This window comes from Gorilla gorilla, chromosome X (assembly GCF_029281585.2).
Source record: "Gorilla gorilla gorilla isolate KB3781 chromosome X, NHGRI_mGorGor1-v2.1_pri, whole genome shotgun sequence".
Lineage (NCBI taxonomy): Eukaryota > Metazoa > Chordata > Mammalia > Primates > Hominidae > Gorilla > Gorilla gorilla.
The window spans coordinates 56,340,226-56,360,597 of NC_073247.2; the positions used below are offsets into that span (position 1 = coordinate 56,340,226).

General features: G+C 38.3%; 1 pseudogene; it reads right to left on the reverse strand.

Moving 5' to 3' along the window:
- Positions 1–11,724: 11,724 nt before the first annotated feature.
- On the reverse strand, positions 11,725–19,818 carry LOC101151219 (mediator of RNA polymerase II transcription subunit 28-like; annotated as a pseudogene).
- Between the last annotated feature and the right edge of the window lie 554 nt (positions 19,819–20,372).

Sequence of the window (20,372 nt, forward strand, 5' to 3'; positions counted from 1 at the left end):
TACATAAGTATGTGGATATAAATGGCAACAGCTTTGTTTCCCTCTGTTCCCCCTCCCCTCCCCCGCTCTCCTCTCCTTTCTTCTCTTTCCTTTTCTATTATTCTCTTTTCTTTTCTTCTTCACATAAGGGAAATTCTCCAGGAGAGATACCCCAAAAACCTACCAGAGAGAGAAGCTCCTTGAAACTTGGTTAGGTTGAATGTTCTTTTGAGTGTATTTGCTTGCTGATAGGACAGCAGTGTTTTATCTTTCAAAATTAATTTTGTTTCTTATGAAATAATCCATACTAAAGAACATATGTAACTTATATATAAGGTATAAAGGATAATTAATCACTCATACATTCAACACCTTTGTAGCCTCCCCTGTTTCTTCCCTAATCTTATGCATTTTCTCTTCTCTCCCTGTGAGAGGAGTGACTTTTTAAGTTTTTTAATTTATATATATATATATACATATATATACATATATATATACATATATATATATATGTATATATATATATATACATTTGTTCTTTGTTTTTGTTTTTGTTTGACACTGAGTCTTGCTCTGTCACCCAGGCTGGAGTACAATGGTGCAATCTTGGCTCACTGCAACCTCCGCTTCCCAGGTTCAAGTGATTCTCCTGCCTCAGCCTCCTGAGTAGCTGGGATTACAGGCGTGCACCATCACGCCTGGCTAATTTTGTATTTTTAGTAGAGATGGGGTTTCACCATGTTGGTCAGGCTGGTCTCGAACTCCTGACCTCAAGTGATTCACCTGCCTCAGCCTCCCAAAGTGCTAGGATTACAGGCGTGAGCCACTGCACCTGGCCTTATTTATATATGTTTGTAGGGATGGGGTCTCACTCTGTTGCCCAGGATGGAGTGCAGGACCAATCATAGCTCACTATAGCCTTAATCTCCTGGGCTCAAGTGATTCTCACACCTCAGCCTCCCAAGTAGCTGGGACTACAGGTGTGTGCCACCATGTAAAGTTTTTATTTTTATATTTATCAGTCCTGTGTTTTTTATTTCCCATTTTGGTTTTACTATATAGGTATGTGTCATTTTAAAATGTGCTTAATTTTATGTTTATATACATTTAGGGACAGATCCGATTTTGTGGGTCTTGAAGCTTACATAATTTGGGAAGCCTTCTTTAAGCAAAAGAATGTAAAATTAGTAATACAAAAGTAGATATGGGAATATATATTAATTTAGAGAAAATGCTCACAGTAATTATAATGCCACAGGACAAGAGGAAAAGTGTGATAGAAGAGATATCAGAGTCGAAAGAAATAGTGGTATTAATAGATTGTGGTTAATAATTTTTCCTCCATGGATCCTGCTTTTGGTGTTATATTTGAAAATTCATCATTAATCCCAAGGTAATGCAGATTTCTTACGTTTTTTTTCCTAAAAATTTCATAGCTTTACATTTCACATTTTACATTTTATAGCTTTACATTTTAGGGCCAGGCATGGTGGCTCACACCTGTAATCCCAGCACTTTGGGAGGCTGAGGTGGGAGGATCACTTGAGTCCAGGAGTTTGAGACCAGTCTGGGCAATATAGTGGGACCTCATCTCTGGAAAAAATAAGCAAAATTAGCTGGACATGGTGGCATGTGCCTGTGGTCCCAACTACTCAGGAGGCAGAAGTGGGAGAATTGCTTGAGCCCTGGAGGTCGAGGCTGCAGTGAACCAAGATCACACCACTGCAATCCAGCCTGAGCAACTGAGTGAGATCCCATCTCAAAAAAAAAAAAAAAAAAAACAACCCACCATTTTACATTTAGGTCTGTAATCCATTTTGAGTTAATTTTTTAATAAGTTGTAAGGTATGTGTCAAGGTTAATTTTTAAAATATGGATGTCCAGTTGTTCCCACACCATTTAGTGAAAAGACTATCCTTGAATTTCCTTGGCACTTTTGTCAAATATCAGTTCATTCTTTGTGTGGGTCTATTTCTAGGCTTTCTAATCTATTCAATTGATTTATTTGTCTATCCCTTTGCCAATACCAATCTGTCTTAATTTCTGCAAATCTATAGTAAGTCTTGAAATAAGGTAGTGTGAATCATCCAATTTTGCTCTTCTTTTCCAGAATGCTTTAGATATTCTAGTTCATTTGTCTTTCCATATAAATTTTAGAATCAGTTTGTTGATGTCTACAAAATAGTTTGCAGTGTGTTGGTTAGATTTACATTGACTTTAAGGATCAACTGAGTATAATTGACGTCTTAACAATATTGATTCTACCACCCCATGAACATGATATATCTCTTCACTAATTTCTATCTCCTTTGATTTCTTTCATTAGTTTTTTTGAGCTTTTTTCCGTCTGTTTTCTGGTTTTTAGTATATAGATCCTACACATATTTTATTAGATTTTATTTCTAAGTATTCCATTTTTTGGTTGCAATTGTAAATGTTATTATTTTTTAAACTCAAATTCCAATTGTTCATTGCTGATATTTAGAAATATGATTGACTTTTCTATATTGCCCTTATAATCCTGTCATTGTAAATATATTTATCAGTTCTAAAAGCTTTTTTTAGACTTTAAAATATTTTCTACATAGATAACCATGTCATTTTCAAATAGAGGCAGTTTTATTTCTTTCTTTCTGTATGCCTTTTCAAAATATTCTTATTTTATTGCACTGGTGAGGCCTTCTGGTATGTAGTTTAATAGGAGTAGTGAGAGAAGATGCCCTTGCCTTGTTCTCTAGATGCTAGTTTCTTGTTGCTTGTTTCTATCTTGGGGGAAAGCATATAGTTCCTCAATATTAAGTATAATGTCATCTGTAGGTATTCAATAGATGCCTTTTTATTAGGTTATGGAAGTTAACTTCCATTCCTAATTTGCCCAGAATTTTAAAAAATCATGAATAGATGCTGAATTTTGTCAAATACATTTTCCACATTCATTAGGATGATTATATGGTTTTTACATTTAGTTTGGTTAAATATGGTGGATTACATTGATTGATTGTTGAATGTTAAATCAGCCTTGAATTCCAAGAATAAACTCCACTTACTCATGATGTAATTTTTTTTTTTTTTTTTTTTGGAGATGGAGTCTTGCTCTGTCACCCAGGCTGGAGTGCAGTGGCACAATCTCGGCTCACTGCAACCTCCGCCTCCTGGGTCCAAGCGATTCTCCTGTCTCAGCCTCCGGAGAAGCTGGGATTACAGGCGCCCACCACCACGCTCAGCTAATTTTTGTATTTTTAGTAGAGATGGGGCTTCACCATATTGTCCTGGCTGGTCTCGAATTCCTGACCTCAGGTGATCCACCTGCCTCGGCCTCCCAAAGTGCTGGGATTACAGGCATGAGCCACCGCTCCCAGCCTCTTCTTTTTATATATTGCAGAAGTTGATTACTAATTGTTAGGGATTGTTGTATCTATATTTTTATTAGGGACATTGGTTCATAGTTTTCTTTTCTTGTAATATGTTTATCTTGTTTTGACATTAGGGTAATGCTGGCCCTATCAAGTGAATTGGAAAGTGTACCTTTCTCTTCTATTTTCGGGAGAGGTTTGTGTAGAATTGTTAATATTTCTTCCTTAAATAGTTGGTAGCATTTGCCAATGAAATCATCTGAGCCTGGTGATTCCTTTCTTGGAAGATTTTTAACTACAAAATTTCTTTAATAGATATAGGACCCTTCAGGTTATATATTTTTCTTCAATAATGTTTTATAGTTTACGGCTTTCAAGGAATTAATCAATTTCATCAAAGTTGTCTAATTTATTGGCATAGAGACATTCATAGTATTCTCTTATTATCTTTTTAATGTCTGTGTAGTCTCTAGTGAAATTCCCCACTGTCATTCCTGATATTGATAATTCGTGCCTTGTATTTTCTTGGTCAGTCTCACTTGAGGCTTATCGATTTCATTATTCTTTAAAGAACCAGATTTTAGTTTCATGATATTGCTTTTCTGTTTTCAATTTAACATATTTTATTATTTTTATTTTTTACTTAATTTTATAAATTTCCCTCTAAACATTGACAAAGCCTCTCTCCTTGACTAAACTTTAAGTGGGGTCCTCTGAGCCTTCTTCTCAGCTACACTATGACCTTTGAGCCTGCAAACTGTGTCTTTGCAGGAAACAGTTTAGCAAGCATTCTGCTAAGTTAGTTTAGTGAGAATCCCTTGAGATCTGATCAGTCTCAATATCTGGTCAAATTCCTCATCCTCCATCATGCCCCAGGTGATATATGATCACCCTGGCCTGCCTTCAGCAAGAATCCTGTTAGGTCAGTTTAGCAAGAATTGCCCTACTCCTAGTAACTTTTTGTCCTCCAACCCTCCATGCTGATCCTTGGCTATAAATTCCCACTTTTCCTTGTTGTATTCAGAACCAAGATCGGTTCTAAACCGAGATCTCTGTTTCCTTATTGCAGTCATTCCTGAATAAAATCTGCTTTTATTATGTTGGCGCAAAAGTAATTGTGGTTTTTGCCATTACTTTTAATACTACTTTACTGGCCAGCTCCTGTTCCCTTTAAGAGCACTGTTTTAGCTACATCCCACAGATTTATATGTTGTATCTTCATTTCTATCTAGTTCAAAATATTTTTTAATCTCCCATGAGTGTGTGGTTTAATTTTCAAATATTTGGGAATGTACCAGATATCTTCCTGTTAATGATTTCTAGTTTAATTCCATTATGGTCTGAGAACATACAATGTATGATTTATTTTATTTTCAATTTGTTGAAGCTGATTCTATAGCCCAGATATGGTTTTTCTTGGTGCATTTGAATAGAAAGTATATTTCGCTGTTTCAGTTGGCATGTTCTATACATGGCGATAAGGTCTAATTGTTTGATAGTATTGCTCAAATCTTCTGTAGCCTGGCTATCTCTTTCTTTCTCGGCTTGTCCTCTTCTTTAAAGCCAGATAGTTTGAATTTCTATCCCTGGGTCTGAGAGAGATTTGAAAGTTGGTATCAAGGACATGCAAGTTGCCTTCTTGACCTCAGAACAGGCCCACCTTGAAAGAGGTTCTGAGAAAACTACTGACTTTTGACTGCTTCTTGCATTATTAATCAATACCTCACATGCACTGGGTACACTGAAAATGTGCTGAATATGGTTGTTTGGTGAAAGTGTTCCTCTTAGGGTCAGTATTTGATAACTATAATCTGGTAAGAAACGTGAGTTTGTTACTTTATTATGTCTTAGTTTAAGAATATGGAAAAAATGCAAAATATCAAGATCTTTTTATAGGGTGGGGTGTAGTGCAGGCCATTTTGTTCCTTTTTTTTTTTACAAGTGCCCAACAAAGTTTGTTTCCAGATTTAGCCAGCAATAGATTCTTCAACATTATTGCCTAATAGTAATCTTCTGAGACTTTGGTTTTCCAACATTATGTTATCAGATGTAGTGCTTTTCTGTTAAACCCAAAAGACCACTGCTCTGGTTATCTTGAAAGGCATCACAGCAATAGCTTCTCAGTTAGCTCAGTGCATTTAAGTGTGTGTACCAGCACTAGGAAGAAATAGTCTCTTGTGCCTTAAAATCCAGGCAAATCTGAAAATGTCTGTGGGGAATTGGATGAACATAGCATAGACATAATGGAAGGGATTTTCTTAGCTTTATTTTTAAAAACTGGTTTACCCTAACAGTCAGTCCAGGCTCTGGTAACTAATCAGCTTTTTCATCACCACTACCCAGATCCAAGCTTCTATTATCTCTCACTTGAATTCCTGTAGCTTTCTAACCTGTCTCCCGGTTTCACGCTTGCCCCCAAACCCCCTACAGCTTATTCTCCACACAGAAGCCAGGTGATTTGAAGTCATTCTTCTGCTCAAAACTTGCCAGTGGTTTCCCATCTCAGAGTAAAACCCAAAGATTTTATTATGATCCTCAAGGGCCTGCATGGTCTGATCCCCTGATAACTCTTTGACCTAATCTCCTACCACTGTCTCCCTCAAACTCTTCATTCCAGGTTCATTGGCATTTTTGCCATTCCTTGAACTCATCGCACACACTGTTACCTCATGACCTTTGCGCTTGTAATTCCCTCTGTTAAGAAAGTTCTTTTCTTAGATATCCACTTGTTTCATTCTTCATTTTCTTTAGAGAGGTGTTCAAAGGTTACTTTATTAAAAAGGCCTTTTTAAAAATGTTACTTTTAAGTTCTGGGATACATGTGCAGAACGTGCCGGTTTGTTACATAGGTATGCGTGTGCCATGGTAGTTTCCTGCACCTATCAACCCATCATCTAGGTTTTAAGCCCCACATGCATTAGGTATTTGTCCTAATGCTCTCGCTCTCCTTGCCCCCCAGCCCCCAACAGGCCCTGGTGTGTGATGTTCCCTTCCCTGTGTCCATATGTTCTCATTGTTCAACTCCCACTTGTGAGGGAGAACATGTGGTGTTTGGTTTTCGTTCTTGTGTCAGTTTGCTTCCAGCTTCAGATACTTCCAGCTTCATCCATGTCCCTGCAAAGGACATGAACTCATTCTTTTTTATGACTGCATAAAATGAGTTCATTCTTCTTTATGGCTGCGTTCTTTTTTATGGCTGCATAATATTCCATGATATATATGTGCCACATTTTCTTTATCCAGTGTATCATTGATGGGCATTTGGGTTGGTTCCAAGTCTTTGCTATTGTAAATAGTGCTGCAATAAACATATAATGCTGCAATAAACATATACCCAAAGGATTATAAATCCTTCTACTATAAGCCCATGTATTTTTTTCATCTGCTGGCAACAATCAGGGTCTTTTGGATTTTTTTTGTTTTTGTTTTTGTTTTTAGATGGAGTCCTGATCTGTTGCCAGGTTGGAGTGGAGTGGTGTGATCTTGGCTCACTACAACCTCCGACTCCCTGGTTCAAGCCATTCTCCTGCCTCAGCCTCCTGAGTACCTGGGATTACAGGCATGCCCCACCAGGCCTAGCTAAGTTTTGTATTTTTAGTAGAGATGGGGTTTCACCATGTTGGCCAGGATGGTCTCCATCTCCTGACCTCGTGATCTGCCCACCTCAGCCTCCCAAACTGCTGAAATTACAGGCATGAGCCACTGCACCAGGCCATCTTTTGGAATTTTTAACTGATCTGACCAAACCAACAGAAGAGCTGGTACTGCTATTAATATTAAGCAGGATAGTATACTAAGGAAAGTTGAAGAGTTTTAAAAAATCATGTTGTTCCTCCCCAAGGTGTTTTGGTGACTTCAAATCCGTATATCAACATACATAATAGAATGTTTTCCCTCTATTTCTTACTAGTCTAGGCCAATGGCAAGAATGATATAATAGTGTGGATATCCAGGAGGCTCACCTGATTTAAGGTCTTACTTATCATTATTGACTCATACAGCTGTAATACAAGGGCAATCAGTAGGTGTAGTGCTTCAACATCTCTATTTAAAAACTGAAAACTATGGTGACTTGTATTAATATTACAAAAAATGACTTGGTAGATTTACTCCCTGAATGCTCTGTTTGCATGAATGTTGCTAATGGGAACAGAGATGCATTAAATATGGGCTTGCAGGTGGTGTCTCATGGGATTGGTAATTAATTCACACAATAAAGCACTAACATACCTTTTCATGGGTAATTACAATACTGAATCACCAATGAAGCCTAGTAATATTTTAAATCTTTTAAGTTACAACCAGATGTGCAAGCTTTGGAATAATTCCTCTCAGTTTCTTACCAACAAATGCATGTTGTTTGTTTCATTAATTTCAATTGAATATTTTTAGTCTAAAATGGAAAGAAGTTGAGTGGCAATAAAATGGTATTCATAAAAATAAGCCACTGCTCATTTTACATTTTTAAGTTAGGGTTTGGTCATCATAAAGCCTGAGCTACTCAGACTCATAACTTCTCTATTACTCTGAACATCTGAAACTTAGCAGTGAAAAGACCCTAAAAAGCAAATACAGGGTTTTCCCCTTAGAAAACTGCAAAAAAATTGCCTCTTAGGGGTGTTTCCCCACAATAATTTCCCTTTGAGTTGGGGGAGCCATTTCCCAAGTCTGCCCTCTCTTTCAATGAACAATTACTCAGCCTTTGACCACCCATGAAAGATCACTACCATTCTTTCCCTCTCCTAGCCATTGAATTTTATGAGCCCCCATCCTGTTAGGATGGTGTCACTGTACATCACATAGATGGATTTGAATATTTTGGGTAAATCTTGTACAGCTGTTTTCAAAGTAGTCATTGTAACTCTTTACTAGGTTACAAAGTCAACATTCAATCATTAAAATATGAAATATAATAGAATATACCAAAGTACATAGTATGCAGTAAAGATAAATATGATTTCAGGAGGGTTTTGTATATGTGTATCTATATGTAGGCATACACATACATATATATACATACATGCATGCATACAAGTATGTGTCTGCTAAGTCACCATGCATTTAATGCATATTTCTTCCTAATAGTTACGGTCAAAAAGTTCAAAATCATTGCTCTAGAGTAGTTTTCCACAAAATGTGGTCTGGGATGCTTCAAACAGATAGCTGGGCTCCATCTCAGACCTTTTAAGCAGTTCATTTGAACTGTGGTTCAAAGAGTCCTCACCTAATCTGAAAAACTAACCTTTGTTAAAGTGCTAATGAGGAAGGGCTATACTCCGGAACAATTAAATCAGAGTCCCTGGAGCCTTCTCTACAAGATTTCAATGTGCATCCAGGATTGAAAAGCACTGGGCTCTACAGTGGTCTTTGGAAACAGATACTAGAGTTCAAAGTCAAGTAGGAAAGAGATAGTAGAATTTGCCTGTGCTGCTTATCTCACTCCATCTATGCCAGTGGTTCTTAGACCTTAGTGTTTATCAGAATCACCTGGAGGGCTTCTTAAAACAGATTTCTGCACCCCACCCCCAGAGTTGTTAATTCCATAAGTTTAGGCTAGGGCCCAAGAATTTGCATATCTAACAAATTCCCATGTGATGCTGATTCTGCCAGTCTGAAGACTACATTTTGAGAACCACTGATCTATAAAAGGACTAGCTATATCCAGTTGAAAAGGGTACTTAAGACATAATGTTAACTACAACCAACTAGGATTAACTCTAAATAGCAAGGCTGGTTAAATGCTTGAAAAGTAATGTAGTCTATCACATTAACTGGCTAAAGAAGAAAAGTTGTATGATTATATCAACAAATGCAGAAAAAGCTTTTGACAAAATCCTACATCCACGTATACAGAAACTCTCAGTAAACTTCTTAAGGCAGACGTTTACGTTGTTGATTTGAGATATTTCTTTTTCAGTGTAAGTGTTTACAGCTATAAATTTTCCTCTGAGCACATATTTGCTGCCTATGAGTGTTTTTTCATGTTTTGATTTTAATTCATATCACTGTATTTTCTAATTTTCCTTGTGTTTTGTTCTTGACCCATTGGTTATTAAAGATTATTTTTGTTTAATTTCCTCATATTTGTTAATTTCCCATCTTTTCTTGTTATTGCTTTCTAATTTCATTCCATTATGGTCAGAAAACATACTTTGTATGATTACAACAATTTTAAACACATTAACCCTTGTTTTACGGCCTAATATACGATCTATCCTGGAAAACATTCCATGTGCACTTCAGAGGAATATGTATTCTGCCATTGTGGGGTAGAATGTTCTATGGTGTCTGGCAGGTCTAGTTGGTTTGTAGTGTTGTTAAGTTTTCCATTTTTTCTGCTGATCTTCTGTCTAGTTGTTCTATCAATCATTAAAAGTAGAGTGTTGGAGTCTCCAACTATTAATGTTGATTTGCCACCTTCTCCCTTCAATTCTGTCAGTTTTTACTTCTGTAATTTGAGGGCTCTGTTGTTGGAACCCTCAAAGTTCAGCATATAAGTTGATAATTGTTATATCTTGAGTTGATCCTTTTGCCATTATACTATGTCCTCCTTTTTCTCTAGTAACAATTTTGCCTTAAAATCTATTTTGTCTGATATTAGTATGGCCACTCCAGCTCTTTTTTGCTTACTATTTACATGGAATCTTTTGTTCTATCCTTTTATTTTCAACCTTTTTGTATCTTTAAAGTATATCTTTTGTATGCAGCATATAGTTGGATGATGTTTTAAAAACGAGTTCTGCCAATTTATGTCTTTTAATTGGAAAATTTAATATATTTATTTATAATGTAATGAATAACAAAATAGGATTATGTCTATAATTTTGCTATTTGTTTTCAATGTCTTGTGTTTTTTGTATTCCTCAGTTTCTCCATTACTATCTTCTTTTGTGTTAAGTAGAGACATACAGTACCATTTTAATTCACTTGTCATTTCTTTTCCTATATACTTTTGAGTAATTTTTAGTTGTTACCCTGGGTGTTATCAATAATATCTTAATTCATAATAATCTAGTTCAGGTTAATATCAACTTTAATTTCAATAGTATACAAAACTTTGCTCCTAAATAGTATCATTCCCCCCTCCCTTATGTTGTTTTTGTCACAAATTACATCTTCATACATTGTGTGCCCATCAGCTTACATTTATATGTAATGCACTATGAGTTGTCTTTTGAATCATATATGGGAAAAAAAGTTATGACAAAGAATATGTTTATACTGTCTTTTATATTTAACTATGTAATTATCTTAACTAGTGTTCTTTCTTTTTTTTTGAAAACTTGCTATTTATTTCACAAAAAAGCTTTTGAATTTAATAAAGAATTGGCAATAACTGGCACGTACATTAATTCAAAATGTTTTCACTAAGCACCAAATAGAATAGTCCCCAATCTCTGCACCGAGAACCCCTTTGAAAGAATGCCTAAAACTTAATCAGTTTATTTAGGTTTTTAATCAAGAAATCCATTAGCAACAATCTTCCTTAATGGAAAAATGTCTCACCTCCCATAATGTAAAACAAAAATTATACAAGCAAACAAAACTCAAAACAGAAAGAGATGATCAGAGCAAGCTTCAGCCCCTCATAGCTCACCTATGCCCCAACTGTCACACTGCTGAAAACAGGGTCTGCCTCATTACTTAAACTAATTCATTGCTGCAGAACATAACAACATTTAGCATATCACAGCTCCCACTACATCCCTCCCTGTCAAAAAAGTAAATAAACAGCACACAAAATATAAACTTATGCCAAATAAAAGTCAGCATCAACCTAAGGTTCCTACTGTAATATTACTACACTAACCCAGGATATTTTCATCTTTTTCTGACCTATTTACAAAAAATCCTCATTTTGAGAGCTCTGGAAGCATTACAAATATTGTTGCATTAGATTCCTCTTCTTGAGGTAGTTTGAAGTCTTGAAACAGAGCAAATTTACATATTTTTCTACACTACCACTGAAGGGTAACTATCATAAGAGGCCTACAACAAAAATCCTCATCCTCTGATTCTCAGGCTATTACAGTTTTTCCCTCAGATCAAACAAACAATGGGAAACACACATGAAAAGATGATAAGTCATACAAAAATTTAAAAACAAGCACAACAACCATAAAAAAGAATCGGTACCATCACACTAACACTCTAAACTTTGCTAGACAAAAAAAGAATTTACTTGGTTTACCCAAGCTATAGACATTTTATAGAGTACTCAAGAAATTAACAGCTTGTAACAATAGTGGAAAAATTTTTGGTGGGAGCAGAAAACTAAAATCAACACCTTCTCTGGCAAAGACTTCTTCCCAAATGCCAAGTCCACAAGAAGGAATGTGTGGCAAACCTTGCACACCAGCCCTCTCTCAGGCTGACAGCCTTTGCCCTTTGCTCAGGTTGACTTCAGAGGTGGAGGGATATTGGCAGATGCCTGCTTAGGCCAAGGAGCCCTGAGGGATGTCGGCTGGCTTTTTGTGCTGCATGTTGATGTCCTTTAGCATCTGCTGCCAATGCCTCAGCTTTGTCAAATGCTTCTGGACCAGTGCATCTTAATGCTGTAATTCATTCCGTAGTTCTGAGATATCCTCTTTGATAACTTGCTCTGGTTTCTGGACAGGTAATTGCAATCTTTTTTTAGGAAAAAAACAAAACAAAACAAAACAAAGCAAACATTGTCTCTCTTGCAGTATCCAGAAACTTCTGGATACACTGATTAACACCAGTTTGAATTTCTTCCTGATCAGTGCCATTGACATCAAAGTCCTGACTCACCAGAGAAACAAAGCAAGCCTTGAAAGATGACTCCAAGTCAACCACCAAAGTACTATTAGAAGGGCTTGGAGCACCTGAGAAGTGAAGCCTAGCCTAGGAGGCCTGTCAGGGGTGGTCGGGCCCCTGGTGGCTGCCCAGAGAACATACTACCTAGTGGAGCTGCCTGTTTGGAGTGACAGGGTCTTTATTTCCTCAAGTAAGTTAGGTGTAAATCCTAGGTATTGTCTAGTGTCCTTTCAGAAGTTCCTTTAGCATTTCGTCTTCTTTCTTCTTCTTCTTCTTTTTTTTTGTTTTTTTGTTTTTTTGTTTTGTTTTTTTGAGACGAGGTCTCACTATGTTGCCCAAGCTGGTCTCTAACTCCTGAGCTTAAGCGATCCTCCCACCTCAGCCACCCAAAGTGCTGGGATTACAAGAGTGAGGCACGTGCCCGGCCAATATTTCTTTAGTGCAGGTTTGCTAGTGGCAAACTCTCAGTTTTTATTTATCTGGGACTGTCTTAATTACTCCTACGTTTTTTTAATTATGGTTTTGCTACAAATAGGAATTTTGGTTTATAATTTTTCTTTCAGTGCTTTGAATATGTCAGCCCAATGTTTTGTGGCCTCTGTGGTTTCTGATGAGTTCATCTTATTGAGGATCACTTGTATGTGATGAGTGGTTGCTCTCTTGCTCCTTTCAAGGTTCTCTCTTTTCTCTGGCTTTCAATAGTTTAATTATAATGTTTGTAGGTGTGGGTCTCTTTGAGCTTATTCTACTTGAAGTTTGTTGGCTTCTTGGATGCACAGATTTATGTTTTAAAACCAATTTGAAAAGCTTGGGGCCATTATTTATTCAAATATGTTTCTATTTCTTTCTCTTTCTTCTTTCCTCCTGGCTCTCCCATTATGCATATATTGGTATGCTTCATGGTATCCCACATCATAGAGCAGGTCTCTGAGACTCTGCTCATTTTTCTTCATTCTTTTTTTTTATCACTATACCTCAGAATGGATAATTTTCATTGATCTCTCTCTTTCTTTTTTTTAATTCCCAACTTTTATTTTAAGTTCCGGGGTACATGTGCAGGATATGCTGGTTTGTTACATAGGGAAACATGTGCCATGGTGGTTTGATGCACAGATCAGCCCATCACCCAGGTATTAAGCCCAGCATCCATTAGCTATTCTTCCTGATGCTCTCCCTACCCCCATTCCCCACCCTCCAACAGGCCCCGTTTTGTGGTGTTCTCCCCATGTGTCCATGTGTTCTCATCATTCAGTTTCCACTTATAAGTGAGAACACACAGTATTTGGTTTTCTGTTTCTGCATTAGTTTGCTAAGGATAATGTAATCGCACTTTATGTTCTTTGATTGTTTCTTCTGCCTGCTCAAATCTGCTATTAGTTCCCCTAGTGATTATTTCCTGTCAGTTATTGTAATTTTTAAGCTCCAGAATTTCTATTTGGTTTCTTTTTATTATTCCTGTCTCTTTTTATTTTCTATTTGGTGAGACAACTTTCTCATATTTTCCTTTAGTTCTTCAGGCATGTTTTCCTTTGGCTCTTTGAAAATATTTAAAATAGCCATTTTGAAGTCTACCTAGCAAGTCCAATGTCTGGATTTCCTCAGTGACAGCTTCTATTGATTGCTTATTTTCCTGTGTGTGGGCCATACTTCCTTGTTTCTTTGCACATCTTCTAATTCTTTTGTTGAAAACTGGACATTTCAAAGAATACAATGTGAGAACTCTGAAAATCAGTCCCTTACCCTCCCAGGGTTTCTTGTTGCTGCTTTAAGTAGCTGTTTAATTACTTTTTATGAAGTAATGTTGTAAATTCTTTATCTTTGCATTTGTGGCCACTAAAGTCTCCACTTACTTAGCTTAGTGGTCAGATAATGATTAAACAGCATTTTTCTTAAATGCCTAGAACCAAAAAGTCTTCAAGTCTTCCAGTCATAGGGGCCCCATATGTGTGTGTTGGGGCATGCCTTCAACACTCTAACAATCAGTTTACAACTCTGTTTTAGCCTTCACTTCCTGCTTGTGCAGAGCCTTATGTTCAGTCAGAGATGAACGATTACGGTCATTGTAAGTCTCTCCTGAGCTTCTGAAAAGCCCTACACACATTTGTGACCTTTTAGATTCCCAAGAATATGTTGAAACTTTTCAAAACCGCTACAAGCATCTCATTCCTCAGCTTTTTCTTTTAAGCTTTCTGGCTGGTTTATTGTTTGCCTTAACTGCTATCCATCACTTCAGGCAACTGTGATGTTAAAACATTTGAGAAATGCCCCTCCACCATCTGGGTAGAAATGTTTAGCATTAGGAGAGTTTCAGTGAGCTCTAATAATGACAAGCCTTTCAAGTTGTATCTTCCAAGGAGCCATTTGGTAGTGACTCCTATTTCTGAGTGAAGCTTTGAAAGATCTCTAGCTCTGCTCTACTTTCTGTAGTACTGGGAAGGCAGGCTGTTATTTTTCATGGTGGTGTGGAGCATGGAAACAGAGGACAGGACTAGTGTAAGTGTAAATGCCATAAAGCTTACTGTTTTTATTGAGATGCAGCTGTTTTTCTTGACTAAACACTTCCCATGTGGCTAAAGCCGTTGGTTAGTTTCCAGAGTACTGAAAAAGTTGATTTTAACAATTTTGGTTAGTTTTCGCATTGCTTTTATGGAGGAGCAAAATTTCAGAGTTCCTTACTCCAACATTTTCACTGATGTTATCCCCTCATTATTTTTTGACATTTCATCTTATAATGGAAAATCATTTTTTAAAGCAGTGAATAAGTTACCTATTTGTGCTTCTTATTTGTTTGTTTTGGTAACCCAGCTGTGGGCTAGCATGTCTTTGTCAGTGAAAATCTTTATTTCAGAAGCCAAACACGATAAGCCATATTATTATTCTTTTAAATGTTCTCACTGAATAAGAAACAAAATTCAGAAAAATTTTAAGGTATGAATCACCATTCCTAGAGCCATATATACAAAGAATCATAAATATACACAATGTTTTAAAGAAGGTAAGTTATATAGTTAAAAAAAGAAATTCTGCCGTGAAGAATTTAGATTCTATATGGTGCTGAAATTGCAACACATAAGCTATATTCCAAGTAAAAATTAAGACTGACACAACAATGAACCAAATTGTATTTCACCTTTCTTTGAAGATGCTATAAGTTTAGAATAATGTATCAACTTTCCCTAACTTGGACTTCTTTTATTACTTTTTAAAGTTAATCTAAAACATACCAGTTTTGTTCTTGATCTGAGTTTTAGACTACTTCCACATTCTGTATATTCTTCCTAAAGGAAATTATAAAAACTTTTATGAAAATTTACCTGCAATAGGTTTATAAAGAAACTAATTAAAATGCAATTGAAATTTGAGTCATTTTTAACATAAACTATCTATGAATTTCTCACAAAGTGTTTACATAATGACATAATTATGAACAGATCAAAAGCGAGATGTGGGTTTGATTTCAAAATCTTGTATAGTTTGTCAGAATATGAAAATGTGTGTGTGTTTGTGTGTGTGTTTGTGTGTGTGTGTGTGTGTGTTTTAAAAGATGGCTTGCCTTATTCGGTATTTCACCATACTTTCTATTTCCAATTAACAGTAAAGGAAGAGTTGGCTTAAAATTGATCAGATTAGTGGCATATGGGTGGGATTCTGGAAGCATCCAAATATTCACATGAAAAATAAATGCAAAACCTGGAGGGAAATATGCCTTCTTGCATGGAGAACTTGGCCACATGTCATAGCTAGAACCTGTGAGAGACAAAATGTACAGGGTGCACTACATTTGTATCCTCTGTACCTTTAGCATTGCCACGACATGATTCTTTCTGTGCAAAATGGTGACAGGAATTCCACTGCCAATGTCTAGATATCAGATGATAATAGAAGCTCTGAGGACAATCCCTGAGTCTTTTATCCTCAGATTTTAGAGCCAGACATTGTCTTCATATGTCAGTTTGGGGAGTCTAGAATTTTTATTCTAGCCTATTTGGTAAATAGGTGTTTTACTTCATGGAAGAAACAGAGGAAGTGTTCTGATTATGATGGTTAAAAAATCCAAAATGTACTGGGCCCTTCTGCATGCAAAGCAAGTCATTAAGTCATCATACAGTGAGTTAACATTCACAGCCATAGTCCTCCAGACACTTCAAGTATGAAGTAGACAGCATTGCCATGGTTACGCATAAAGGGGATCTGCACAAAGCAAGCCCATTGCATGGCATTATGTGCATACTGTGGGGTAGCGCAGAAGGCAATTAGGAGGCTGTATGTTGAGAGGATGTGGGAATATGAAAATATGCCTTGTCATAGAATTGTGCTGGCTTTCTAACTCAGTGTATGAGCTCTGATGCAGTTTCATTTCTTAATGGTTCAAGGCATAATTAAGCTGAATTCTGACTATACAGAGACTCCGAATCATTGGCTTATTCAAGTATCAAATATTAATTGAGTACCCACCATGTGCCAGGAATGGTTCATGGTGAAACCACTGGGCATTGGGAAAACAGCTGACAAAGCATTTCCCTCCCAGTGAACGCTATATTTAAAAGTTCTCTTCACATTACAAGAAGCAGGTTATGCAGGTGAAATTTGTAATTGAAGAATAATAGAATTTATTTATTAATGCATACTAGTATGTTGCTCCTCTTCCACCCTGTCAACATGGACCGTGAAGAATGCATAGCATTTAGATAGATAGACAGGGAAAGCCTTTCTTATGAGAGGAACAGCACGAGTAAAGGCATAAAGGCAGGACTAAATAGAAAACAGTGAGGAACACACATTCCTTAAAACAAAATAAGTGGAAGGTCTTGGCTCTCTGATAAGTAAATGGGCTGTTTCTTGCAGGAATTTAGTTCGTTTAAATGAGAACTAAAATGCAACCATAAAACTGTCACATTCTACCAGTAGACCTCGTCTCCAGGAATGTAGTCTAACATTTTGATCAAACCAGACATTGTATATAAAAGGACTTTGGGCTGGGTGCAGTGGCTCATGCCTGTAATCCCAGCACTTTGGGAGAACGAGGAGGGCAGATCACTTAGGGTCAGGAGTTCGAGACCAGCCTGGCCAACATGATGAAACCCCGTCTCTACTAAAAATACAAAAATTAGCCAGACATGATGTTGTGCACCTGTAATCCCAGCTACTCAGGAGGCTGAGGCAGGAGAATGGCTTGAATCTGGGATGCAGAGGCTGCGGTGAGCCGAGATTGTGCCACTGCTCTCCTGGGCGACAAAATGAGACTCCATTTCAAAAAAAAAAAAAAATAGCTCTTTGGAATTTTTAAGTGCTCTTACAAATGTCTTATTTATTCTTATCTTCCTTACCTAGCCCATCAGAGGAAGCAAAAATGAGAGCAGGAAGAAAACTGGTGTATTGACCACTATTTGGCTGTATCTTCTTGAATCTGGAATATCTTCTGAAGTGTTTTTTTTCTTCTCTTTTCTTCTTTTATTTTTTCCTTTTCTTTTCCTATCTATTTATTCATTCAACAGATATTTAATGAGTACCTTTTTTTTTTGGTCAGGTATGTTCTCTATGCTAGGGACGTGGCAGTAAACAAAATAGACAAAAATTCCTGCCTTCGTGCAGCTTACATTGCAGTCAGGGGAGAAAAATAGTTTATTAGATGATGATGCATGCTATGGAGATAAATTCAGCAGGGAAGAGAGTAGGAATTGTGTATGTGGGGCGGGGAGGGGAGCTTTAACTTTGATGAGTTGACCTCATTGAGGTGATGTTTCAGCAAAAATTTGAAGAAGTGATCCATTTAGATATCTGGAAGAAGAGTGTTCTAGGCAGAGGGAACAGTTAGTGCAAAGGCCCTGAGGCAAGATTATGCCTGGCAAGTTCAAGGAACAGCAGATTAGGCAATGTACCTAGTAACAGCAGAAGTAAGAGAGGGAGAGAGTTGAAGGGAAAGAGTTGTGTTGTGTGTGTGTGCATGTGTGCATGTGTGTAAACTTTGTTTTGGTGGAAAGGGGTGGAGATGGTATAAGGCCTTACATGCTTTTACTCTGAGTGAGATGGGAAGCCACGGTTCATTTTGGTTTTGACATGGATCTGTTTGCTAATGCAACCCACAAAAAAGATTAACAGGCTGTAAATGCTAATAAGATAAACAGAAATATTAATACATCAGTGATGTGGGGGGAATATGGAGCTTTGATTTGAATTCAGCGCATTATATCTGTTTGAAACCTGTAAAAATAAGAGGAAGGACCATGATCTACTACTTTGTGATAAATCTATCCATCTCTCAACTCTACCAAAGATAGAATGGTATCTGATGGATATTCATGACTGACTATCTATGACTCTTCTAAATGTAAAGGGATGTAGGAGGACACCACCAGCATGGTTCCTTCTCAAGAGTTTCCATAAATTTCTTCATCCCCCTTTACTCCCTGCTCCATTACTAGTCTGGTGATCTAAAAACTTTGCCTCTCCCCTATACAAGGCATGCAGACTCCACAAGAGAAGGGGCTTTGTCTATTCATGATACGCAAGGTATTTCAGAGGCACGAAGAATCCTTGACCAAAGGACTTTGTTGGGCGAATTTAGAAAATAAAAGGGTAACTTCTCAAATACAATAGTTGAGAATCCCTAACCCATGGGGAGTCATATTTTAATGTACCTTCAGGATGCCTTCTTTCATCAATAAATGACTACTGAACAGTAGTGGTGTATGGAGGGTTGGGTGGTGGAAAGCAATATGATCTGGATGCAAGCAGTAATGGAGTGTACTGTCTGTTGAGAATATAAAAATAATAAAATCAACTACAACAATCCTATTTTTATTATTGCCATGAGCCAGTAAGTCTAAACTATATCAGTAATAATATAATCCTCCTGCCCAATATTTTAAGTCCTAAACAATAACTGAAATTACTGATGAGTTTTTTTATTGTGATAAAATATAGGAAGGAGGAGCCAAGATGGTCAACTAGACACAGCCAGGAGGAACATCTCCCAGCGAGACACCACGACATCAGGAACACTGACACACATGCTGAGCAGATATTCAGAGGGAAGGCATTGAGAGTGGACAGAAGTTTGCAGATGTTGGCCTGAAGGGGGAGGAAGCTGGGAAGGCTGCACATTGCTGCTAAGTACCAGAATTCCTTCCTGGGTCCCAGTGACCCCTGGGGAAGGGATGAGTTGAACAGGTGGGAAATGGCTTGCTTTTGCCATGGACGACTTCTGGAATTCTAGCAGCAGAAAACCCCACAAAACACACGGACTCTTGAGCTCACAGGAAGGGCTGCTTAGAGAGGTGGCAGGTGCAGGACTCCAGCCTGAGTGGAGCCCAGAGCGTTTGGTGCAAGAACATCTGCAGTGGAGCATGGCCAGGAACACCCCTCCCCCAAGTTTCTCTGTACTCCTCTAGGTGACTTTAGCCTTAGGGTGACTGTCAGACCTGGGCAGAGCTGGGCGGTCTTGCCTGTGGGACAAGGCCAGTACTATCTGAGTGCCCCACTGTCTGCTGGCCTCTCCTGGGACCCCAGTCTGGCCACTCCCACTTGCAGCCACATGCCCAACCAGAGTGCTTCCCAGGGGCCCTCATCCTAGCTTCTTTGCTGGAAGACCATGACTGACCATTGGAGAACACCAGCAGACCAGCCCCGACTGACACGCGCCAGCCCACACACAGGATCCCTGCACCTCGGCCTGCCCCCAGCTCTTTGCCAGCACGCAGTCACCCATGGCCTCCCACCACCACTTTACCAGCATGTACCTCTCTGCACCACCACTGCCAGTGCAAGCACACCCCAATGTCCCCCTGCCTGCTGACACACAGGCACCCCACCAAACCATCACTGCCAGCACAAATGCACACACAAACACTGGCAACCCCACCCTGATCATGACACAGCTGCCACCCATGTGAACACCCACACAGATGCCAGCAACCCCACTCCCACCAGCACCCCACCCCTGCTGCTGTTACTGCTGCAGCAAGTGTGTGCAAGAACAATGCCCTGCTCTCCCCAATGCCCTGCACCAGCTGAAGTTCATGAACCCTACCATGCTACCATGGCTACTGGCACACACAAGCAAGCATGGATCCTGCTGCCACCACCCAGACAAAGTGCTTTGGCTGGCACCACCCACAATGTTGTGGCCAGTGGACCAGGAACACCTTGGCCCCTCCAGCACAGCAGGTTCCTAACCTCAAGGGGCCAGAGAACAAAGCCAAGGCCCTCAAACCAGACCCCTAGAGTTAGAGCATGCAGATAAGGGGTGCTGAACTGAGACTT